This window comes from Salmo salar, chromosome ssa16 (genome assembly GCF_905237065.1).
Source record: "Salmo salar chromosome ssa16, Ssal_v3.1, whole genome shotgun sequence".
In the NCBI taxonomy this organism is placed as follows: Eukaryota; Metazoa; Chordata; class Actinopteri; order Salmoniformes; family Salmonidae; genus Salmo; species Salmo salar.
The window spans coordinates 42,367,966-42,380,891 of record NC_059457.1 but is presented as its reverse complement, the minus strand read 5'-3'; positions in this window follow the sequence as shown (position 1 = coordinate 42,380,891).

Sequence of the window (12,926 nt, the reverse complement as noted above, 5' to 3'; positions counted from 1 at the left end):
CAGTTTTGCATTTCACTTCCTGGTGATTGATGGCTAACAATGTTTGAATAAAAAAATAAAAACAAGGTTTAAACATGCTATCACTGTCTCTCGTCTGCAGATATATTTTGACATGAGAGGATGCAGACCCCCAGTTCCATCATCGCCACCTTACCCGCTCTTAAGATAACCTTCTAGCCAACTACAAACACTATGTAATTTTGATGAACTGAGAGAATATTTGGGTAGCACTGATTCATTAATCATATGCTGCCTTCCCTGCTCTTACCTATTTCCCTTTTACACAACAGATGTGCATTGAAGTACAGATTGAACTTGTATTTATATTACAATTATAATATTTAATGCATGTATTTATAACACTTGGATAATGAACTTATTTCAATAAAGCATTTCACATTCTACTAGAGGTCGACCGATTATGATTTTTCAAGCCGATAGATTATTGGAAGACCAAAAAAAGCCGATGCCGATTTATTTTTACTTTTTTAAATTTGTAATTTATTTGTAATATTGACAATTGCAACAATACTGAATGAACACTTATTTTAACTTAATATAATACATCAAAATCAATTTAGCCTCAAATAAATAATGAAACATGTTCAATTTGGTTTAAATAATGCAAAAACAAAGTGTTGGAGGAGAACGTAAAAGTGCAATATATGCCATGTAAAAAAGCTAACATTTAAGTTTCTTGCTCAGAACATGAGAACATATGAAAGCTGGTGTTTCCTTTTAACATGAGTCTTCAATATTCCCAGGTAAGAAGTTTTAGGTTGTAGTTATTATAGGACTATTTCTCTACGATTTGTATTTCATATACCTTTTGACTATTGGATGTTCTTATAGGAACTTTAGTATTGACAGTGTAACAGTATAGCTTCCGTCCCTCTCCTCGCTCCTACCTGGGCTCGAACCAGGAACACATCGACAACAGCCACCCTCGAAGCAGCGTTACCCATGCAGAGCAAGGGGAACAACTACTCCAAGTCTCAGAGCGAGTGACGTTTGAAACGCTATTAGCGCGCACCCGGCTAACTAGCTAGCCATTTCACATCGGTTACACCAGCCTAATCTGGTGTAATGCTTGAAGCATTGCAAAGAGCTGCTGTCAAACGCACGAAAGTGCTGTTTGAATGAATGCTTACAAGCCTGCTGGTGCCTACCCTCGCTCAGTCAGACTGCTCTATCAAATCATAGACTTAATTATAACATAATAACACACAGAAATACGAGCCTTTGGTCATTAAAATGGTCGATTCCGGAAACTATAATTTCGAAAACAAAACGTTTATTCTTTCAGTGAAATACGGAACCGTTCCGTATTTTATCTAACAGATGGCATCCCTAAGTCCAAATATTGCTGTTACATTGTACAACCTTCAATGTTATGTCATAATTAATTACGGCCTTTGTTAGGAATAAATGGACTTCACACAGTTCGCAATGAGCCAGGCGGCCCAAACTGCTGCATATACCCTGACTGCTTGCACGGAACGCAAGAGAAGTGACACAATTTCCCTAGTTATAAGAAATTCATGTTAGCAGGCAATATTAACTAAATATGCAGGTTTAAAAATATATACTTGTGTATTGATTTTAAAGAAAGGCATTGATGTTTATGGTTAGGTACATTGGTGCAGCGACAGTGCTTTTTTCGCAAATGAGCTTGTTAAATCATCACCCGTTTGTCGAAGTAGGCTGTGATTCATTGAGAAATTAACAGGCACCACATCGATTATATGCAACGCAGGACACGCTAGATAAACTAGTAATATCATCAACCATGTGTAGTTAACTAGTGATTATGTTAAGATTGATTGTTTTTTATAAGATAAGTTTAATGCTAGCTAGCAACTTACCTTGGCTTATTGCTGCCCTCGCGTAACAGGTAGTCAGCCTGCCACGCAGGCTCCTCGTGGAGTGCAATGTAAGGCAGGTGGTTAGAGCGTTGGACTAGTAACCGGAAGGTTGCAAAAACGAATCCCCGAGCTGACAAGGTAAAAATCTGTCATTCTGCCCCTGAACAAGGCAGTTAACCCACCGTTCCTAGGCCGTCATTGAAAATAAGAATGTGTTCTTAACTGACTTGCCTAGTTAAATAAAGGTGTAAAAAAAAAAAAAATCTGTGTCCAAAAATACCGATTACCGATTGTTATAAAAACTTGAAATCGGCCCTAATTAAAACGGCCATTCCGATTAATCGGTCGACCTCTATTCTCTACTAGTTGAAATTAAGTCATTTGATTAAATACTATACCTATCCTGTGTTTATCAAATCAATGCAGATGAAGGGCATTAGATATTGAGATGAGTGGGTTTGAGTATTTACATGATTCATTGGAAGTGTACTGTTTTATAAATTACAAATCAGCCTTTAACTAGTTAAATCCTGTTTCTAATCTTAGTTACAATGTGTAATCATTGATGTCCCAGAACCAAGATTGGTAAACACTGTTGAAGTGTATAATTGCAGACACGCATCATTCAAAGACTGGAATTTGATACTCCTGGTATTGGATATGACTGAAAAATTATCTTAGACATTCATACCTGAACTGCACCTTTATTTGCCAAGGTAGAGTACATGATCATTGAATATATTAAATATACAGGCTACAATGTGGGGATCTCATGCATGGTAATAACTACATGTATATACGACTTGCATCCTTGGCACAAAGTTATAATATATTCTACTCAATCCATAGGCTTCATTAATGTCATTCAGACTGTTTTGAAATTAATACAACTGGCTATCATAGCTGAGGTTCAGAGCTTGGTTCTGAACAAATATGTATACCAAACGTTTGGGTCCGTACACAGATCAGCTAGATAGATAGCTACATATCCATAGGCATATACAGGTATTTTTATCCTCCACTGCACAATAAGCAAGAACGTAGCTAGTTATCTCCATTGCATGGCAAATATCAGCAAGGAAAGCTGAACAAATTTTACATTCAATTTGCAGTAAATGCTTTAGCAAGCTACTAGATTCTTTACATCCACTGTTTCACAAGACGACAGCCTGGTTTGCTGGTTGTTTCAGGAGTCCCTAACACAAACAACCATAATTACAATTTCATACCCATGTCACAATATAAAGCTAGCTGGCTAATGTTAGCTAGTCAGCTAGCTTGCTAAATCGCGATTTTCGATAATTAACATTATGATTACAAAAATATGCATAATCGTTTCTCTACATTAACTAACATATTCCTGTCAACTGTACATTTTTGGGATTATTCGTTAACGTTTCAATCGCTTACATTTGCTTCCGTCCTAGTATTTTTGTCAGCCATCTTTGCTGAAGAAAGTCTTGGGTCGCTTAGCGTTAAATTCGTCATGGGACGAACCACTCGATGTGATTGGTCATCACCCAGTGGTCGCCTCTGGTGATTTGCATAAAGTTGGGAAAGATTAACTTTTTCACCGCATCCCACGCACAGCCCAAAGGTCCCCCGCCCTCTCCGCTTTCCTTCCATTGAAATGAATGGAAAGCGGTGTTTGGGATAACTAGCTTTAGCTTGGTATCTAGCTAGCACCAATACAACCAGCCAGAAAACAATAACCAGTAGAAACTGCAGTAATTTTCATTATTCTTAGCAATGATTTAGGAATCCTTGTAAGTATTAGCTAGGTAGCCACTTGTTGTTCGCCAATTGGAACTGAACTTAGGTTCATGAAATAAATAGCTATCCAGCTACTTAACCCCTTTTCCCAAAGCTAACGATATAAGCAGCCAGCTATCTTCATCTGGCTCGGGGGGCTCGACCGGACAGGGTTGTGTTGTGAAGTTAGCCACAATAAGGATTAGGCACAATAGTGGAACGTGCGGTTTGCCTTCAAAATAAAAGTACCTATTTGAAAGTGATGCAGAAGGTTACAATTGGTGGAATAATGCAATGAAATGGGGCATCAGTCTACTCGGTGACACCCACACAACACAACTGTGAAGAGTTTATGCAAATAATAGCATTGTAGCGCTTACCGCAGGACTGTGACTGTGAAATCACCTCCCCTGTCAGCCTATTGTGTGTATTGACATTCATATTGCACTGTACAGCTTTACCTACAGATTGGGGATCAGTCTACTCAATACCGAAGATATCTTTTCCCCAACGTCCTCCTCAGAGTTATCAGACTCCAAAACGCAGTATTGTTTTTCCTCTGAAATAGTGTTCAATACACATAGGTTGACAATAAATGTGGCTCAATTCACAGTTGTTTCAGAGTCCCGCAATGAGAGTTCTCTGGGTCACTGAGTAGACTGATTCCCATGTCATTGATCCACAATCCATAGGTAAGGCTGTACAGTGAAGTAAGTATGCACCCAATGCAATTCTAAAGTAAAATACATCCAGTGTGATTTCAACACATTTTTGTCAGATTAACAAATAGTCTTTTGTTGATTTTATATAACATTCCAACCTCGTTTAGCATGATCTATTCAATTATGGCATAATTCTACTATTTGTATTAATTTGCATCAGTCAATGATATACTTTTATTTTGAAGGCTAACCGCAAAGTCCACTATTGTGGCTAGTTTCACATAGATGTGTCCGACCATCATTAATCAAATAAGAACGGTCTTATAAATTAGGGTTATTTTAGATGACACCTCGCTATAGCTACTGAAACAGATGTTGTTTTGCTATGTTTTTGGGGATGAACATTGTTTGCATCCATGAGCTAGCTAGCTTTTTTTTTAATGACCAGCACTGTAGGTGCGCGAGACAACTTTACCGGCATCATATCTATAAATCGTTGTGACATACGAATTACGAGTGAGAGTGTAATCACTACGTAAAAAAATTATGAACGCGTTAAAGTATATGACGTGAGTCATATTCAGGTCCTGATTGGTCAATAAGCTTATTTGACGTGTATCTTTTTTGACACGCAAAGACCCAAACTTCTTTCCACATGAAAGGGAGAAAGACACTCACGATGCTTTTTTATTTTTATTTTTTATTAACACATACTGTATCAACGTATCCATTTCAAAAGGTCTAAGTAGCAAATATGTTCTCTTCTGCATTCCTGAACACAAAAAGGCACATTTCTGTACATTCACTAAGGCTCCGTTTGAGGAAACACATTGTTTTCCATAAGGCAAACAATATAAAGGACTGGGAACAAGTATATTTCCAGCATAAACATTTAATTTTTCTGTTTTTCCTCATAGTTGCAATGTTGTAGCATCATCTGCTTTGCCATTAGAATTCACATTTTACTTCCTAGAAACAGGAAAAAAGGAAAAGCTAAAGAAACTGCTATTAACTCGCACATTTCCATAATGTGTCATTTTGCAGATAGTTTCCCTGTATATTAAGATGTTAGTGTTGGTGCAAGAACCGTTCTAGTTGTATGGTGGTATGGAATGTTGCTACTGCAAACAATTTTTGTGAGAAAATATGCAAAACACAGTTTTACCTTATCTGACAAGCAGAACTGATTGAATAAGTGAAGTGTATAATTTTATTTTATGTAACGAAAAAGAAAAGAAAATAAGAGATAAATATATGCATACATGATATAACCACACGTTTCATTCTCTTTGCCAGCATGTACCTGCCGGGGGGGTGTCAATGCAAATAGTCCGGGAAGCCATTTGATTAGCTGTTCAGCAGTCTTATGGCTGGGGGAAGAAGCTGTTAAGAAGCCATACAGTAGCGGAGAGAACAGTCTATGACTAGGGTGGCTGGAGTCTTTGGCAATTTTTAGGGCCTTCCTCTGATACCACCTGGTATAGAGGTCCTGGATGGCAGGAAGCTTAGCCCCAGTTATGTACTGGGCCGTACGGAGTACCCTCTGTAGTACCTTGCGGTCGGAGGCCGAGCAGTTGTCTTACCATTCAGGATGCTCTCGATGGTGCAGCTGTATAACTTTTTGAGGATCTGAGGACCCATGCCAAATCTTTTTATTCTCCTCGGGGGGTATAGGCATTGTCGTGCCCTCTTCACGACTGTCTTGGTGTGTTTGGACCATGATAGTTTATTGGTGATGTGGACACCAAGGCACTTGAAGCTCTCAACCTGCTCAACTACAGCCCTTTTGATGAGAATGGGGGTGTGCTCGGTCCTCCTTTTCCTGTAGTCCACAATCATCTCCTTTGTCTTGCTCACGTTGAGGGAGAGGTTGCTGTCCTGGCACCACACTTCCAGTTCTCTGACCTTATCCTTATAGGCTGTATCATCGTTGTCGGTACTTCCTGCTTTAGTTTTTGCTTGTAAGCAGGAATCAGGAGGATAGAATTGTGGTCAGATTTCCCAAATGGAGGGCGAGGGAGAGCTTTGTATGCGTCTCCGTGCTTCGAATAAAGGTGGTCTAGAGAGTTTTTTTCCCCCTTGTTACACTTGTAACATGCTGGTAGAAATGAGGTCAAACGGATTTAAGTTTCCCTGTATTAAGGTCCCCGGTCACATGGAGTGCCGCCTGGCTTTATACAGCTTCTTGGGTGTGGTCTTAGTACCAGCATCGGTTTGTGGTGTTAAATACACAGCTTCGAAAACTCTCTTGGTAAATAGTGTGGTCTACAGCTTATCATGAGATACTCTTCCTAAGGTGAGCAAAACCTCGAGACCGTCACCCATTGTCTTACCGGAGGCAGCTGTTCTGTCTTGCCGATGCACGGAAAAAACAGCCAAATGTATACTGCTCAAAAAAATAAAGGGAACACTTAAACAACACATCCTAGATCTGAATGAAAGAAATCATCTTATTAAATACTTTTTTCTTTACATAGTTGAATGTGCTGACAACAAAATCACACAAAAATAATCAATGGAAATCCAATTTATCAACCCATGGAGGTCTGGATTTGGAGTCACACTCAAAATTAAAGTGGAAAACCACACTACAGGCTGATCCAACGTTGATGTAATGTCCTTAAAACAAGTCAAAATGAGGCTCAGTAGTGTGTGTGGCCTCCACGCGCCTATATGACCTCCCTACAACACCTGAGCATGCTCCTGAGGAGGTGGCGGAAGGTCTCCTGAGGGATCTCCTCCCAGACCTGGACTAAAGCATCTGCCAACTCCTGGACAGTCTGTGGTGCAACGTGGCGTTGGTGGATGGAGCGAGACATGATGTCCCAGATGTGCTCAATTGGATTCAGGTCTGGGGAACGGGCGGGCCAGTCCATAGCATCAATGCCTTCCTCTTGCAGGAACTGCTGACACACTCCAGCCACATGAGGTCTAGCATTGTCTTGCATTAGGAGGAACCCAGGGCCAACCGCACCAGCATATGGTCTCACAAGGGGTCTGAGGATCTCATCTCGGTACCTAATGGCAGTCAGGCTACCTCTGGCGAGCACATGGAGGGCTGTGCGGCCCCCCAAAGAAATGCCACCCCACACCATGACTGACCCACCGCCAAACCGGTCATGCTGGAGGATGTTGCTGGCAGCAGAACGTTCTCCACGGCGTCTCCAGACTCTGTCACGTCTGTCACATGTGCTCAGTGTGAACCTGCTTCATCTGTGAAGAGCACAGGGCGCCAGTGGCGAATTTGTCAATCTTGGTGTTCTCTGGCAAATGCCAAACGTCCTGCACAGTGTTGGGCTGTAAGCACAACCCCCACCTGTGGACGTCGGGCCCTCATACCACCCTCATGGAGTCTGTTTCTGACCGTTTGAGCAGACACATGCACATTTGTGGCCTGCTGGAGGTCATTTTGCAGGGCTCTGGCAGTGCTTCTCCTGCTCCTCCTTGCACAAAGACAGAGGTAGCGGTCCTGCTGCTGGGTTGTTGCCCTCCTACGGCCTCCTCCACGTCTCCTGATGTACTGGCCTGTCTCCTGGTAGCGCCTCCATGCTCTGGACACTACGCTGACAGACACAGCAAACCTTCTTGCCACAGCTCGCATTGATGTGCCATCCTGGATGAGCTGCACTACCTGAGCCACTTGTGTGGGTTGTAGACTCCGTCTCATGCTACCACTAGAGTGAAAGCACCGCCAGCATTCAAAAGTGACCAAAACATCAGCCAGGAAGCATAGGAACTGAGAAGTGGTCTGTGGTCCCCACCTGCAGAACCACTCCTTTATTGGGGGTGTCTTGCTAATTGCCTATATTTTCCGCCTGTTGTCTATTCCATTTGCACAACAGCATGTGAAATGTATTGTCAATCAGTGTTGCTTCCTAAGTGGACAGTTTGATTTCACAGAAGTGTGATTGACTTGGAGTTACATTGTGTTGTTTAAGTGTTCCCTTTATTTTTTTGAGCAGTGTATATTATCCATGTTGTCGTTCAGCCACGACTCGGTGAAACATAAGATATTTCAATTTTTAATGTCCCGTTGGTAGGATAGTCTTGAACGGAACTCATCCAGTTTATTCTCCAATGATTGCACGTTGGCCAATAGGACAGATGGTAGAGGCGGGTTACCCACTCGCAAACTAATTCTCACAAGGCACCCGGACCGGTGTCCCCTGTGTCGGCGGATTCTCTTCATGTGAATAACGGGGATTTGGGCCTTGTCAGGTATCTGGAGTAAATCCTTTGTGTCCGACTCGTTAAAGAAAAATCTTTGTCCAGTTCGAGCTGAGTAATCGCTGTTCTGATATCCAGAAGCTCTTTTCGGTCATAAGAGCCAGTGGCAGAAACATTACGTACAAAATAAGTTACAAACAATGTGAGAAAACACACAAAATAGCACAATTGGTTAGGAGTCCGCAAAACGGCAGCCATCTCCACCGGCGCCATTCATCATTGAAGCATGGTAAGGTGTAAAGAAGTAGCTCATCCTAGGACGATGTGACCAATTTTCCTGATGGTGGCATGGTGGTCCCACAGCTTGAACCCTGGCTACTCTGCTTGCAGCTGTAATTTTGTTTTGAGGTGTTTTGAGTTATGTCACATCTATGCTAATATGGAAAAAATTGTGCTAGCTAGCTAACCAACCAATAACTGTAACTATGTATTTGAGAGACAACAAGTGGTCATTGTGCAAATGTATTTGTTTTCAACAAACATTGGATACAAAATATAGTTTATATGTTGTCAGCAATCCATGTCACGACACCGACGGATGGTGGCGCCCCTCCTCGGCCGGGCGGAGCTCGGCGGTCGTCGTCGCCGGCCTACTAGCTGCCATCGATCCTTTTTTGTTTCACTTTCTGTTGGTTAGGTCTAGGTAGGCACGCACCTGTTTTGGGTTAGTTATTAGTGGGGGGGTTATTTAGTTTAGCGTAGGATGTCTGTGTTTGTGCGCGATTATGTTTCTTGTCCGTTTTGTGTGCTTGAGGAACGTGTGCTGGTTTTCCTCTGCCTGTGGTTGGTTTCTTTGTGTTCACCACCGCAGAAGTATTTAAGGGCTGCGTCCCTATTTTTTGGCGACCATATCTACTTTCTGGAATAAAGAAGTGTGGTCAAGAATTCTCTGTCTCCTGCGCCTGACTCTACCTCTCCTGCTTTCTTGAGCCAGCCCGTGACAATCCAAGCCAACCCTGTCTGTTTTGCCACATAACTGACGCATACGCAACTTTCTTTCAAGTATTCGTTTCGGTATTTCACTTATGGGATATGCCCCCTGCATATTCATCAGAAGCCTTTATTACACTTCGCCTGCCTGCGTCGGGGAAGGGTGTCCCTCCTACCCTATAAAAGGTCCAATGCAGCGTCTCTGAGTCATTCAAACACCTCTTCTCGCTTTTCATCATAAAACTTACCTCAACACGACTGCATTTTCCAGAACTAGCTAAACTGTCCACAGACGTGAGCTTACAACTCGCTCACCGGGCGCTATTCTCGGGACTGTGTGATGGTCACAATTTTCCTTTTCCTTCACCATAGTTAGAGGAAATTATTTGAGGGAGCAACGGGTACAGCTGTGACACGGCTAACTTGTTCACAACCAAGTTAGCTGTATCCAAACAGCGACTAGTCGTTAGCAAGCAAGCCACTACGCTAGCTACCTTTTATGGTTTTACTTCGACAAGAAACATTTTTGATAGCTACATCAAGCTATCTTTTCTAACCTGTTGTTTTGAAAACGGTATCCGGCCATCACACAGCTAAAAATATAGCATCCAAGCTATGACAACAAAAGCATCTCCCACCCCAAACAAGGAGAAGCTCCTGGCACAAATCTGCTCTTGTGGAAACAAGATATCGCCCAAAGACACCCACTCGGTGTGCTCCGCTTGCCTTCGGCTGCAACATGCCCAGGAAGCCTTAGCCTCCCCTGGCTACTGTCCACGCTGTGCCCTCTTCAATGTGAAGAGCCTCCATCGCAGGCTAGCACGCCAAGTTAGCCTGAGTCAGCAGGGCCCTAACATGGGGGCCGGCGTCCCCGATGGCTCACCAGAGGCGATGGATATCCCCACGTGGAATCGTGGATAGACGGCTAATGCTAGCTGGGGTGACCAGCTCGACGCCATTGCCCCGCTGTTGGAGGACTCCAGCAACGACCTTGAGGCCTCCCTGCCAGGCTTCCTGATTGGAGATGATAACGACTCCACAGGGTTTTGCGACAGCCTCCTTTCAGAATCATCAGATGGAGACAAAGACTCATTCATCCCCGTCAGGCCAGGCCATCAGGCCTCCTGCCAGGGAATCTGAAACCGGTCACGCAGGCGGGGCGCCATCCCCACCAGTTCCTGGTGTGAACCTGCAGGACGTGTGCAACCGCGCTGCGAATAAACTAGTAATTCCCTGGCCAATTGTATTAGCAGAGACCACCACGTCCCGCTACGAGGTAAGCGGCTACCCAAAAATAAAATGGGAAAACAGGCAATTATTACCAGTCTTCCCAGAATGCCTGGAAGAGGTTACCCGTACCTGGAGTATACCCTTCCCAATGTCACAAACATCACCGTGTACAGATCTTATAGACTGCATTGTAGCACTGCCCTCCTGGAGACACCGTACATTTCTGTCACAGGGTGCCCAGATGGCCACTGTTTTATCCAGAAACATAGTCACTACGGACTCACCTCTCGGGTTGGGGTGCGACCCACGAGGGCAGAACAGTCAACGGGGTGTGGGGACCCCATCTCCGATCTACTCACATAAACTGCCTGGAACTCTGTGCAGTGTCCCTAGCATTAAAGTAATTCCTCCCATTTCTGGAGGGTCGTCATGTTCTAGTTAGAACAGACAATACCACTGTTGTGGCTTACATAAACAGACAAGGGGGACTGCGATCCCCTCACTTACACACACTGGCACACAGACTGATTATGTGGAGCAGTGTGCATCTCCAGTCACTGAAAGCTACTCATGCACTGGGAGTACTGAATTCCAGGGGGAACCCTCTATACAGAGAGTGGAAGCTCCCCCCAGAGGTAGCCAATCAGGTTTGGATGCGCTTTGGCATGCCAGCAGATCTTTATGCATCAATGGAGAATGCTCAGTGTTCACTGTTCTTTTCCCTGAGGGATCGGGATGCACCGATGGGTGTGGACGCATTGGCGCACAGGTGGTCACGCATCCTCCTGTATGCATTCCCCCCCACTAGCCCTGATTTCCACCACCCTAGCCAGGATGCGGGAGAAGGGTCTATCTCTCATACTAATAGCCCCACATTGGCCAGAGAAACACTGGTTAGTGGAGATCACTCAACTACTATGCGTTCATTTGTGGCCCCTCCCCCTGCGTCGGGACCTACTGTGCCAGGCGCAAGGGTAGATTTTCCATCCTCAACCGGAACGGTTGGCACTCTGGGCCTGGCCCATGAATGGTTCAACTTGAACAATGCCGGGCTTCCCCAAAATGTCATTTGACAATTCAGAGTGCTAGAGCCTCATCCACCAGGTCCCTTTATAATTGTAAATGGCTCGTATTTGAGGAATGGTGCATTAAAACACAGACAGTGTCATTCCAGTGCTCTGTCCCGGTAATCCTGTCGTTTGTACAGGAATTATTACAAAAAGGACATGCCTTTTTTTACTATTAAGGTATATCTAGCATCTATTTTGGCTTGTAGTGTGAGTTTTGGGAGCACGGCAGTGGGACAACACCCCCTTGTCGCCCGTTTCATGAAGGGTGCCTGTCGTTTGCGTCCAGTGTCCAAACAGCTTGCCCATCATGGGATTTATCAATTGTTTTGGATGCTCTGTGCCAACATCTTTTTGAGCCCCTGGATCAGGTGGAAGTGAAGATGCTTTCATTTAAGACCTTGCTATTACTAACATTGGCCTCCGCCAAGCATGTAAGTGACATTCACGCACTCTCAGTGCACTCGTCATGTGCACAATTTGCACCCAGTAATAATAGGGTATCATTGCGGCTGGTAGCTTTTTTATCCCCCACCGTTTTCCTTTCCGGAACATCAACAATTGCATATGTTGTGCCCAGTACGCACTCTGCCAAACTACATGGACAGGACTAAGGGATTCATAAAATGTGAACAGGTAAAGCGTTCACTAAACAACGTCTCTCCTACTGGATAGTGGGGGCTATCGCTTTGGCCTACACAAGTAAGGGTCTTCAGTCTCCTGCTGGCCTACAGGCTCATTCCACTAGAGAAGGTATTCCCAAACTGGGGTACGCCAAACAAAAATGTGATGAAAATTTTTTAACCAAAAAATAATATATATATATATATATTTTAATTTCTTCACATTTCAATATATTTTTCAACGGGGCTATACATTTGGGTGAGTTTTTTTCTCGCCTCAGTAGCCTCATTTCACTGCCAAAAATAAAATTAAACCATCTAGTGTCCAGCGAAATAACAACACAATGTCAGATACAGGTAGCCTAGTCAAATAATTAACATCCAATCATGCTGATTATCAAGGGGCAAAGTATTGACAGTTTTTTTTGAGAGAGACAAGCTTACAGTTTTCTTTACTGATCATAATTTTCACTTGTCTGAACGCTTGCATGGTGACGAGTTTCTCACACGATTGGCCTATCTGGGTGATGTTTTTTCTCACCTGAATGATCTGAATCTAGGATTACAGGG